Consider the following 13,934-nt stretch of genomic DNA (forward strand, 5'->3'; position numbering starts at 1 on the left):
GTCAGCACTACTCCTACTCAGCAGTTGCTGGGAATAACACACAAAATAAACTTCTCTCTTTCATATCACATTTATTTAAGAGCCACCAGCATATTATCCACCTCTCTTCTGCAATAAACCACAGCAGCCCACTGCCTTGGCTTTCTACAACACCTGCAGAAAAACCAAATGTGCACCTCTTCACTCACTGCACTTCCCGACCTGGCAGAGAAACAAGATTAATTTCATTTTGCTTAAATTGATATGCAAAGCTCAGAGCTGCAGAACTTGAAGTGGGAATACAAATTTGATTCTGCCAGGCACCTTCAGCAGATAACTGAGGCCGGGTTTACCTTCACCCCCACACTCATCACCAAAGGGCACCTCAGAGATACTGCAGGCGTGGCACACCCAAGATCAGAATGAGGTCTGTGCACCACACAGACCAGAGGAATCTACATCCTCAGAAACCAGGACTCATATTTTACTATTATTGACACCAGTCTTCAACCTTTCTCTTAAAATCCAGCAGTTCAAAACGAGAGGGAAAAAAACTGAAGCTGTTGAAGAAGAAAATGAAACAGATGAGAAAACAGTTTCATTGCCTGGGTTAAAAGAAACACATGAGAAGCACAGTAAATAATAACTGAGAAACAAAAAACTCACAAATCTGAAAATATCTACCATTTTTGTGATGTAGTATCTTACAAACTTCCAATTATCTGACTGGCCAACTGGTCAAGCAATAAATTTTATGCATATTCATATGATTTGCCAATTCTTCTTGAATTTATAGTAACTACATACACTGTAAAATCATAGTTTCACATGGCTTGGCCTTTATTTTAGTGTTCCTAAGTCAATCTTCTAGTTCACACTTGGAGTGCAAACAGCTAAGACAACATGTACACTGAGTTCAAAGCAGAATTTTGACACAACAAAACTGAACCTGGAAACAAGAAAAGCTCCTGTAATAGTCAGTGTCATTCACAGATACAGAAGGTATTATGTGATTTAGAAAGCTCTTTGATCCTCTTCTTCCACTGAACATTTACCGATTTCTTTTAAGTACATCACACTACTTTTTGGAAAAAAGTACCAGCGTATGTTCTTCCATTGATAATCTGCTATGAATCTGCTAAAGTATTTTACCCATATTGTTTCCCTAAACAAAATTTTAAACTTGGAGTGAAATAGAAATGTTGTACCCAAAACCTGTGTAACGTTTGAGTTCGATTATTTATTAAAAAAGGCTTCAGTATATTGTCAAAGTAAATAAAAACTTCCCGATTGCAGTGTTTTTTAAAACTGCAAGAATCCAGAAGGCTGTTAAGTGCTACTAGAGCAGCTAGAGCTCTTCTGTAATTGATAGAGCACACGCGAATCTCTGACCCAAGTATGGCCTAATTTCAATTTATCACCTGATAGGAAATGTCCTCTGGATTCTTTGTACGCTGGAAAGAGGAATGACAAGTTCCTCCCAGCTACCATTTTATTAATTAAAAAAACCCTCTTCTGCAAAATTGTACTACAAGTACTCAGTAAGGAAAATTCTGAAACACTACCAGTCAGCATGGTAATAATTTGGTGTAAAGCATCTCTTTTCTAGCTCTTAACTGGACAAGGGATCTTCTCAGCTCAAGCAAAGAAAAGCACAAAACACTTCAAGCATCTTTGATCATGCCTAATCTCTCTAATGAAGAATAGGTGGGAAACAGCCCTAAAATAGTTATCAAACTGAATTCTACAACATTTTCACACACAGAAAACAGCAGAGGAAGAAACACATCCAGTTTTGTGTACATTACACTTTAGTGCTTTTTTGTAACTACTGCAAACATCAGTTCAGCTCGAGTCAGGCCAAAAACCAGGATGACACCAGAGAAGGCACATTTACTGCATTGCTTTACATACAAAACCATCCCCTACACAGGGACCAGCAGCACTGCCTAAAGCACCAGCTGATGCCTCAAGCCTCCATGGGAAAGCTTCCCACCTCTGTCACTATGCTGGAGCCAAATTGTAACAGAAATACAACAAAACAATGCTTGAAAAAACTGTTAAGGGCAATACCATTTCCAAATGTAAAGCCTACTCAAGTCCACTATGCCATCAAGCTCTTAAAAACAAAAGTTCATCAAGCTTCCTGTGGATATTAAAAGGAAGGGGAAGCATAGGAAACAAGCAGCATGTAATAAAATTCCTGACAGACAAACCTAGAAAATCCTAGCAGAGCTTGCTGGAATGCTTCTGGACCTTCAGTGTGTTCCCTTAAACAACTGATACCCCACTAATTCATAGACAGGTTCGTAACTTCAGTTGCCATCAAAATATCAGAGGTGTAGTATGAACAATATTAACACATATAGCAAGAAATAAAAAGATATTTATATATTCTGTATATAATACAGAGACAAATATAGAGGGGTATAGCTATAGCATTATATGCAAATAACTCCATATGACAGTTGATAATTTCTACTCAAGAAACATAAAGACATACAAAAAACCAATGCAAGCGGAAATCCAGCACTGAAGCCCACATTTTCCTGTGCTCAATGTACACTGGGGACAAACCATCAACACCAAAACTTCAAAGCATAACATATGGTCACACTCTCGCATATTGACATTTCCAAATGATCAAATTTCACATGAAAACAAAACAATGTTGAAGTTTCCTAAAGCTCTCCTTTCTCCAGCCTTCATAACTAACACAACTACTGCCTTAGTTTATCCTCAGACTGAAGATGTCACACAAGCTCTTCAGAGAGCACTCCAGCTCCACACTTCCTAAAACACAGAGGATCTACAGGTTGTGACTCTACACCTGTTTTTCACATAGTTTATCACCTTTCTTTTCCCCCTTTTTTTTTTTCTGTAACAGAACTATGCCTGTGTGAATCTCAGCTGGCTGGACTTGATTCTTTACATCCCCCTCCCAGAGCAGATCTGGATGAAAGAATAGGGAAGGAACAATTTACCCTCTGTTGACACCCTGAAGTTCCTGGCCATGCATTCTTGCCTTCAACCTATGTTTTTAAATTAATTCAATTTCTCTAGTAACTACCTTTAAAATAGTCTAAGTGACACTTTATGGATTTCCTCTGGCACTCATGTTAAGCCTATTTGATGCTGATGTACTACTTGGAGGGCTGTTATTTCTGAAAAAGGAGTACCAATATTAGCCATCTCTGCTTGTCTCTTGCAGCAATACAGCAGTAAGATAATTACTAATGGAATAATCAAGTAATAAACCAGACTGGAATTATTCAGTGAAAGAATACATATAAACTCACCTTAAAAGTATTTTTCCTATTCCACCTGTCTGCTATGGCAACCTGAATAGCAGCTAAAGTGAAACTCAGCCAAACAGATAGTAAGTAGGAATGTACTTTACTTGTATGTAAAAATAAAATTATTTCTAGAGATAAGACCAATAATTATTCTTTACATACATATTATATTTGTTTGCATTATGATAAAGGTAATTTACTTTTATCACACTGATTTTTCATTGTGCATTTTTTTGATAACTGTATAGCATGTTTTGCTCTAGTCATTAGTCCAAAAAGTTGTATCAATACATATCCTGAATTCTATTCTCCTGAATTCCAATTCAAGTAGAAACTACTATGCCAATGAAGGATCTTTGATGTCTACTTTATATCACACTAACATCTGCATTAACTGACACAATTTTCACAATATTGCAAGATATAGCCAACACTTCTAGCTAAGACAGAAGTAAAAGTTCTCTCTATCAGCTAAAACTCAATCCTTTCAGTTACTTTCAGCCATTTACTTTTGACTTTCTATTGCTTATCAACACAAAAAGCTTTGACAACTTGCAGTACCACTGTACCCTTCTCAATGCTTTACAGAAACAACAGGAGGCAAAACCAAGCATATTAGTTCATATTTCTGTCCACATAAAAGTCTGAGTCTCCTAAAGAATCACAAATAGAACCATAAACAGGCCACCCTTCAATTTCTTTAATCTCGATCACATTACAAAAATAAACATTAGCCTTTATATAACACTTTCAAAGAAGCCTATGAATATACTGGCATCTCACAACAGTGTTCTGGAAAAGATCACAGATTCATCAGCACACAGACTAACTGTGCACTGAAACTATCATTCCTCAACTGATTTTCAGTTAAGAGAATCAGTTTTATTGGGAAGATTCTCAGCTTAGTATACAGAAAAGATTTTTCTGATCAACAGAACATGAACACACAACTTCTTCTCAAAACCTCTTTCTGGCCAACTTGAATAAAAGCAAGAGGCCACTCTAATCCTTTAGCAAAATAATTTCCAGGTAATTTTCTATAGACAGCCTTTAAACTGAAAAACAAGCAAGCTGTTTTCTGCCAAAGCTGGCACAGCAAGTGGACAGACTACAACAGACATTAAAAGCTTATCATTCTTTGGCCACAAGTTTTAATACTGCATCTTTGTTCAGGCTCTACCTTTGTTCCCTGAGACAATCACAGCCAGACTTTATGCCAGGCTAAAAAAACTGTATTTCATCTCAGCCTTAGCCCCAGGCCTCAGATCCTGAAATGAGTGTGTGTTTGAAAGTATTTAATCCCCAGCCTTGTAACTGCCTCAAAGCTAACACACAAAAATAACACCCAGTATCAGGAGTCAGCACGGCGGTTTTGGGGTGGGTTTCTTCCTTTCTCACACACTAAAGCAGGCACCATAAAGCAATGCAAATAAATCACAGTGTGTCAGAACATGGTAACTTGTTCAGGGCTGATCAGGGCTTCAATTAGAGGGGGAAGCTCGTTTGAAATTTTAAACCCTTCTTCAGCTTCCATTTCAGATTCCCCAAACCTCTGAAGAGATTTTTAAATTTGTCTCTCTTGGGTCAAGGAGACTGGTCTTCTCATTTTGCATCACATGCCTTAACTTTATAAAAAGAAGCACACAGAGGGTTCAGGCCGTAACAAAGGATTTGGATGTCTCAGCCACCGAAGGTGTATCTAAAATCGAGATGTGTTCCATGCAATCGAAAATTACTTGCTAACAGAAGTTAATTACAATGTTTTAAAGCTTTGCCTAGTCAGTTAAATGCTGCCCAAAGAAAATAAAAGCTTTTACTCAAGTAGAGCATCTTTTTTATTATTACTATTTTATTTGTTTTTACACAGCTCCTTCCAGGTTTGGGTTCTGTCTGAACCCAAAAACTGAGGGCAGTGTTATTCAGAAATTCTAATCTGAGACAATCACACTTAGTAAGAAGACTGATGGAATTCAGTTAACTTTTAATATCTGAACTGAATGAAAATATGTGTAAAAATTACACTCTCTGAAAAACCTTTCATTAAATAATAAGGAATATCCTGTCTATAAATAAAGAAGATCATTAACACGAAAACATAAAAGTCTATCAATTTCCATCTGCTACTTGTTTCTCTGTCTGGTTAAGAAGATAAAAACATTTCTTGAGCCACATTCTGCCACAGGCACCTATTTAGCTATAACATTTATGAGCAAGAAACTAGCCTACCTCTGCAAAAAGTCTGACATGTCAAGAGTGCCAGTTATTCTTAGAATGAGACATGACCACAATTTCACGTAATTAGAGATGTTATAAAACGCATCCCGCCCGCTCTCCCCATCCCCCTCCACCACTACCACCATTGCAGGAGTGACTTGTTACACATCGCGATGAGCAAGAAACATTCCCTGCCCGGGGAGAGAGCGGAGATCAGGCCATAAAAAGGGCACGAGATGCAAACAGGGATCCTCCCCTGCCCGGCCCGGCAGCCGCGGCTGCCCGGGCACAACCTCACCCTGCCCCGCGCGGCTCCCGGGGCGTCCCGGGGGGAGCAGCACCTCCTTCCCCATCCCCGGCATCGCCGGCGCGGGGAGAAAGGTGCCCCGGGCGAGCGGGTCACCCGCTCCGGCTGCCCGGAGGGGGAACGGCGGGGAGGGAGCTCGAAGGACCACGGCGGCCGCTGGGGAGGGCTGGGGGGCGACCGCTGCCTTCCCCTTGGTGGCGTGCCGAGGACAAGGGCGGCGGGGCTCGGGGGCGCCGGGAACCGGCAGGCCCAGGGCGCTGTCGGCGATACGGCGGCTCCAGCGAGGCGCCGGAGCCCTCCCCACCCGCCCGCCCGCGGGGCCTCGCTGCGGGCGGCAAGGGCCTGGGGAGCGGGGTAGCCCGGCCTCCCGGGCCCGCGGGCGGCGTGCCGCACACCGCTCACTCACCTCGGGAGGAAGCAGGCGCCGCCGGGTCTGCATGGCGAGAGGGATCTCCCGGGTCCGCCCCGGGAGCGCTGGGGGCCGGCGCGCCCTCGCCGCCGCCAGCCGCGCTCGCTCGCTGCCTCCGCGGCCAAGGCCGCCGCAGCGCCCGGCAGGAGCGCCCCTGCCCGGCCCCGGCGGCAGCGCACGGCACTGCGGCACCGCCGGGGAGGCGGCGCGGAGCTGCCGCGCCCCCGCCCCGCGCCGCGGGGTCTGCGCCGGCACCCCCGCACCGGGCGCCGGGGTCCGCACCGGCACCCCGCAGCGGCCGGACAGCGGGAGCAGCCGCCCGCCCTGTCCCCGCGGGGACCCGCCGAGCCCGCGGCCCCCGCAGCCACACGCACACAGCCGAGGGCGGCACCGGGCACCCACCGCCGCCACCGGGCGATGCCGGTTCCCCGCGGCCGAGGGACGCGCCTCCGGGCACCGGCTGCAGTGTGCGTAGCGTGACCACTCCACAAAACCTGGTCAGAAGGACTCGCGGTTGGGAGCCGAACATGTGTTATCTCGCCATTTCATGTTGAGCGTCTCCACAATCGGAGAGGGACACCATCCTGCGGGACGCCCTCGGCCGCCACGAGAGGTGCGAGGCCCGGAGCCATCCGCTGGCAGATACGTTCAGTCCTCAGCAAAGAGGCCTCCAGAAATTAAAAATAAAAAAAGAAAGAAAGAAAGAGAAACACAACACATAAAAAGAAAAAGAGAAAAACAACAACAACAAAACCAAAAAAAAAAAAAAAAAAAAAAAAAAAAAAAAAACACAACAGCAAAAAAGAAACCAACCCCACGCATACCAAATAACAACAAACGACCCCGCTCATTCCCCACAGAAGCCGCGATGGCGAGCCGGCAGGGCGAGCCGGCAGGGCACGCCAAACCGTGACACCGCGCCCGGAGTCTCACCCGTTCTCTCCCCAAGAGAAGGCGGCCGCCCATGCCGAGAGCGGGACTCTTCGCCTGGCTGCGGGCGCTCGGGAGCTCCAGGAACTGTCACTCCCCGCGGGTGCCGCGGTCCGCCGGGCGCGGGCTGGGCGAGGGGCGGCCGGTGCCGGGCTCGAACCGGCACAGCGCGCCCTCACCGCCGCCTGCAGCCTCACCCGGGCGAGCGAGCGCCCAGTGCCTCACGAACCCCTCACCCCTCGCGTCAGGAACCCCTCGCTCCTCGTCTCAGGAACCTCTTGCCTCAGGAACCCCTCATCGCTCTCTTCAGGAAGCCCTCCCCTCAGGAACCCACATCACTCGCCTCAGGAACGTCTTGCCTCAGGAACCCCTCATCGCTCTCCTCAGGAAGCCCTCCCCTCAGGAACACCCCATCCCTCGCCTCAGGAATCCCTCACTTCGGTTCCCCCACAGGAAAGGCTCGCTTGGTGCCAGGGGAATGGGAAGGAGTCGCTGTCCCCTCACCTTTGTGCAGGTCCGTGATCTCCCAGCTGCAGCAGGGCCATGTCAGCCCAGGAAGGAGGGAAAGGTGAGTGTGGTGGCTGCTAATGCATCTGCACGGCCATTCCCTCTTCCCAGGCCTTCACACTTAGAGGCCATCACTTTCCGGCAGGTTGGTCTTCTCCATTAACTTGCCACCTATGTCAGTGAATGCAGTGTAATGAGCCCCAGTGATAAAATCTAGGCCTCCTTGCTCCAAGAGCATCAGCCCATCCCGCTTGAAATGAAAGGGAAGCACTTAATGTTTATTCATTGATTCTGGTGGAACTATGTGCTTTTCAAGCGAAAAATATGAGATACTCCCAATCAACTGAATCATCAATCCATGGGCAAATACCTAAAGAGATAAAAAGTGCTCATCCATCATAGCTGGGAGTAGCATGTTAATGGAGATGGAATTTATTTACTCCCAGAAAGCATTCCTGGTTAACCCCAACTTGCTATCTCTTTAGCAATTAGTGTTGTCATGCTTGTGAAGCACAGCTGAGGGGTTCCGATTGGTGCAATACACAATTACTGTCCTCAAAATGGTTCTCATGAAACACCTCAGACTGATAAACACACAACATGCCTGACAAAATAAAAAAGGGAAATTAATTAAAGAGTGAGTGGTGTAACACTCCATAACCTCTGGCCAAATGCATGCCAGTGCATAGCTTTGCCATCTGTGACTATCACTACCATAACTTTGTTTTACTTTTATTCCTCTGGATACCATTCATTGGGATGTCTTCTCACCAAACATGGAGAGGTTTTTCCTGAAGGGTCATAACTGGCTGTTTTGCAAGAAGGCAAAACATGAAAGCATGCAAAACAGGAGTTAGGAGCAATGAGAATCATCTCTGTGAGTTAAGGTGGTGGGACATGGTCTCATTCCCCATTCCTCCTGGGTATCTTGGATGCCTCGTGACTTGTTCCTAATGAAGATATATCTGGAGGAGCAGCAAACTCCACAAGCTCCAGGGAGCTGCTCCAGGCACTTGTGGTGCCAGACACCTGAGCTTAGAGCAGGGAGATTGCCCATCCTGTGTTCTCAATGCGCTCCCTCTGCTAGAAGAAGAAACATTTCAATATTGATAGTGAGAAACATTGTGTACAAACCAAACCAATAATTTTGATCCCAAGCCACAGCAAGGCTGTAAGACCATGGACCATGGACCATGACCTTTCACTTGCCACAAGAGTCCAAGTTACAAACTCTCCCAAATGTTTCTGCAGTTCTTCCATGTCCATGAGCCTCCACAGCACTGTCATAAGAAATGGTGCCTGATACTATCCTACGTGACAGCTTGCTATTGAGCTTGCCACCTCTTTTCCCAAGTATTTTTCTCAGCCCTTTATGAGAAGCTACCAAGGAAAAGGCATAAAGGAGAGCTGAGAGAAGAGGATACTCCAATTTGCAAAAGGCAGGGGATGGGAAAGGGGGAAAGGGGGTCACAGTTAGAAGGTGAAGGGAACCTCTGAGGTGCCCTGGTTGCAGGAAGCAGCGCAGAGTTACAGGGTCAATACAAAGATGTGTGTAACAACGTGCATATGCTGGGATCTAGGAGTTCCAGGGGATTCAAAATTGTGCCAGAGTGATCTTTGAACAACAGAGTTAAGGATAAATAAGAGGATTTTTTAACTATGGGTGAAACTTGCAGAAGCCTGGAGAAAAGGAAGTTCATAATGTCTTCACTCTGTTCCTAGGTAGAAATAGTAGAATGGTTAACAACAATGTAGGAAAGCAGAAGAACTCAATAACTATTCCTGGTCTGTTTTTGAGGAAGAGCCACATGATACACAAATATCTGATGATGATGATGATGATGATGATGATGAAGAAATACATTCCATTACAACAAGCACTGAGGAGGATGTTAAACGAAGCTAATGAAGTTGGCTATCAGCAGATCCAGGTAACTTGCATCCAAAAGTTTTAAAAGCACTGGCACAGAGTATCTTTAGACCATTAATGTTGATTTTCAATAAATCTTGGAACACTGTTAAAGTTTCAGAGGACTGGATGAAATATTGTACCCATATTTTAAAAGGGTAAACAAGGAGACCAAGGTAATTTCAACCTGCCAGACGGACAAGAATTCTGGGTAATAAAATGGGACATTATCTACATTACTTGATTGAAAAAGAATTAAAGAGTGGAAACACAATAACTGCAAATTAATGTGGAAAATAAATCTTGCAAAAATAATTTGATTTTTTAAATGGCATTACAAGTTTGGTTGATGAAGGTAAGTAGGCCTGCAAAATATTTGTCCTGGTAACTTGCAGCATTTTAATTAAGAAGCCAAAATGATACCGACTCATCACAGCACTTATTAAACTGTTGAGACTCTAACTAACTGACAGTTACAAAGTGGGAAAACAAAAAGTCATCATCAAATAATGTGTTTCTGCATCCTATGGCAATTAGTTCTAAATTGCATTGTATTGATATTAATGGTTTTAAGAAGAACATAAAATCATCACTTAAAGAGTTTGCCAGTGATGTAAGCAATAGGGATTAATAAATAACAAGTCATGCTGCAAAGTAGCTGAGACAGCTTGATAACAAGTAATGTGCATTTCTGTACAGCCAAATGTAAAAACATGCATCAAGGAATAGAGGGAGTGATTATAGGATGAGAGAATTTGTGCTTTTACAAGTTAATGCTCAAAAACCTCGAGAATCATCACATATAATCAGGAGAAAATAAGCAGGTGGTGTGGTGCTGTAGCCAAGAGGATAATGCAATCCCTGGGTTTATAAACAGGAGAATATAGAAAGAGGTCTCTATTTTTCTGGTACTAATCCCACTGCTCCTGAAGTCTGATACCCAAATTCCTTGATTTCTTAATAGAAGCTGAAAAAGAGATGGCTCAGAGAAGATCAATAAGAATGATTTAGACTGAAAGTGAAAAGGTTCAATCTATTTCAGTGTCAAGAAAGAAGGTGAAGGGGTGACTCAATCACAGGTTTTAAGGACCTTCAAGATTCAGTGAGTGTATGCAAATGTGTTCATCTTCCTGTGAGGTCTTCTACCAGGGAATGTAATTAATCACCAGGACAGTTTAGGACAGGACAAGCTGGATTTCCCAGCATTGGGAATGTCAAAATCAGGCGGTCGTAAAAACTTAATTTTGACAGAAGCAGGAGTTCAGTCCTGTAAGTCTGCTCCCTGGGAAGTAGAACTCTGTCTGTAGCTGTGGATTCTGGCTGCTTGTCTATGCAGAAGCTGATTTCCTGGGGCACTAAGAAGTAACAACCTGTCATCCTTTTCAGCATCATCTGACACAGCTCATGTGCTGCTCAGCACATGATGGGAGCAGCCGTGGGGATGGCAGTGTTTACAATGGTTCAAGGGATGGGTGGACTCCTTCACAGAAGGCAAAGCCTTTGAAGCATATTGCATACCAAGATAACTCTTCTCACTCAGGAAGCCTGAGACATGCATTGCTGGAAGCTGGGAGGACACTCCTGACAAGTGTGACTATATGATTATCCTGCTACTAAACTTCCTCTGGCATCTGCTTCTGGCCACTGTCATAGACAGCACATTGATCTTGTGCAAAGCAGTCTCTCAGATCCGCCCCAAAGCTGACCCACTCCTGATCTCTGAAAAGTGCAGTTGGAAATTTAGTGTGAGCAGAGAATAGATGCTTGATAACATGCATTGCACAGGAGAGGGCAAGAACCAGTGGAGACAACAAGAATTCTCAATATTAGAAGGTTAAAGGCTGACTTGGGTGGGGGATTGTACACAAGGCTCTGCACGTCTCCAAAATCTGTCACTGAAGCATTCAGGAGTCTCTTGGTCTGATCTGGTACCATCAAAAAACTGGAAAACTTTGCAGCAAAATGTTCATTACTTTCCCAAAGTAGTTCCTGATACAAGTGCTCAGCCTTCTACTGATATGCAAGATCTCGAGTAGGAAAGGCATGTGCTGTGAGCCTAAGTGTCCAAACCTCTTGAGTGACTGAAGCTTTTATTCACAGTTCCATGGAAGAAAATGTTGGCTTTTTTCTGCACAGTTGCTAATAACTGCCTGCATGCCACACTTTGACAGAAACAATACTCTAAGTATTCATTACTAATGCCGTTCCTAGTGAAGGGCTTAGTGATCATTTAACCAGTTTTTGTTGTAAAATAAACGCCCTCGCTAATAACACCCTTGGAAAGAGGCGAGCAGACAGCGCTGCCGATTGCAGTGCTGTGGCTTTGCCCTCTAGTGGCTGAGGGACTGGCCCAGCTCCGGTGGTGTCTGTCTTAATACGTTTTGATTGCGTCATCAGCCTTGAATCTTTGATTTTTCTAAATTCTGTGCGGTCTTCATCCATTAAACTCAAGTACTACCTGCACCAGAACAATGTGAATCAATAAAATCCTTGGCTTAAGATTCTCAGAATCCTATATTAAGGTTAACTCAGTATTAGTGAGTCATACGATAAAGCCACTAATACATGGGCACTTAATTAATCTATGATGCATTTTCCACCAGATAGGACTTAATCTCTTGGAAGGAAAAAGGCCTGCTAGGTCATCATGTCATTGTGTGAGTCAGTTTCGAGTCATTCCATGCTCAATACCTGTCCTTACTTTGTCCAGTTTCAATTTTAAATGTGCCATGTATCCTTAGAAGTTAAGGAAAAAAAAAAGTGTGGTAATCCTTTTCAACAGTAAACTCATTATGCATTTGAAAGGGATATAACTTCTTTACTGTCTATGCTGGCTAAATCTTGAACATCCATCGGTTTTCTGTCCATACTCCAGGCACTGACCTGGAGTCTCTAAGAGATCTGTGTCCATATCTGTTTTAAACCTCTATGGGAGCTTGAGCAAGGGCTTTGGACTTCAAGGACATCTCAGATTTTTCTCTTCCTCTTCCTCTGGCATCCATTTTAGATTATTTTTTTTTTACACCAAACTTCATAAGGAAATAGCACTTATTCAATTAAATTGTCTTTCTTTTCCCTTCACTCTTTCCTGTATCTTTAAGATCTCTTGGCCAATTTCTGCCACAGCTGAAAAAGTGGTAAGTCTCAAAAGAAATTTAGTTCTTAGAATTTTTTGTGTCAATCCATGGCCAGAGACAGAGGGGCTGATGCAAAGCAAGTCCAACTCTGCTGGTCCATACTCAGTGTGACAGCAGGCAGCCTGTCAGTCAGTGCCCTGGCCTTGCAGAGAATGTGGAGGGAGCTGAAGTCATTGTGGCAGCAGGGTCATCCTGCTCATGGCAGGGCTGAGATTAGTGCAAGCAAGAGATGAGAGGGTGAAGACACAAATCCATAATGCAAACTCACTCATACTCACAGGACAACTCTTCAAGGGTTGTTATTTGGACTCAGTATTTGAGTGTGAGATGTGATACTCAGGTAATTTGAAAGGCTCTGCTAAGCAAGAAGTCAAATTACAGGATTTAGTTGTTCCAATAAACAACTGGATCATTTAATTCTTATTGTTTATTTTGTTATTCATCCGTATTTAGAAGTCCTGGCAATGCTTAAGTACCTTTTTGATTACATTCCTGTTCTGGCCAGAAGCTGGAAGTGGCTTTAGTGAATACTCATGGGGCTCATGTATTTGTGAGGCTATTCCAGATGAACATGTCTGTAAAAACCTGCCAGGATCTGGAATCGGGAGAAACAGGTTCTTGTTCGACTCTTTGCTGCCTTGCTGAGTGACATTTAACCCCCATGTTCCCCTCTCCCTGTGTGCAGTAAAAGTAGTTATATCTACAGCATGAGTAAGTTTTCCATAAGTCCTTAGGAAGGTCTGTGAAACCACTTTGAGAGTCTCTAATGGGAAAGGTTATTATGATGATTACCTGAAAAGCCATCATTTGAAAGATATGAAATCACCACCTAAATATGTGCTTTCTGGTTCAGAGACAAAAATGAATAGGAGTTTGAGACATTGACTCCATCTACAGAAATTCATCTCCCTAAAATGCTGCCAGATATGTATTTTCCATTTGAAGGTCTGAAAGTAATTTACAAATAGTTGAAACCTGCTAGTCACCCTGTGAGGATTAATACCTGCTCATTATCACTCAAAAAATGCATTTAAGGGTTTGGCCTGGAATTGTAGAACTCCTGATTTTACAACTTATCCCCTGTATATTGGGATGTCCCTGGGATGTGCTATTAATTTCCTCACTCATATAAAACTCTGCTAAGGCTGATAGTACTCCAGGAATATTGTTGGAGCTGTGCCAGAGGATGGTGGATACTAGGAGAACTGAGATTCTCACTGTTTGGATAAAAGTCATAATTCATGCC

General features: G+C 43.8%; 1 protein-coding gene across 1 annotated transcript in view; it reads right to left on the reverse strand.

Annotated features, from left to right (window-relative positions):
* ZFYVE9 (zinc finger FYVE-type containing 9) overlaps positions 1 to 6,337 on the reverse strand; it is a 55,468-nt gene extending 49,131 nt beyond the window's left edge. Inside the window, exon 1 of the mRNA XM_030953083.1 lies at positions 6,203 to 6,337. The gene's annotated coding sequence lies outside the window, so the exon portion shown is untranslated. The remainder of the gene's footprint in view (positions 1 to 6,202) is intronic.
* Between the last annotated feature and the right edge of the window lie 7,597 nt (positions 6,338 to 13,934).

This window comes from Camarhynchus parvulus, chromosome 8 (assembly GCF_901933205.1).
Source record: "Camarhynchus parvulus chromosome 8, STF_HiC, whole genome shotgun sequence".
Lineage (NCBI taxonomy): Eukaryota > Metazoa > Chordata > Aves > Passeriformes > Thraupidae > Camarhynchus > Camarhynchus parvulus.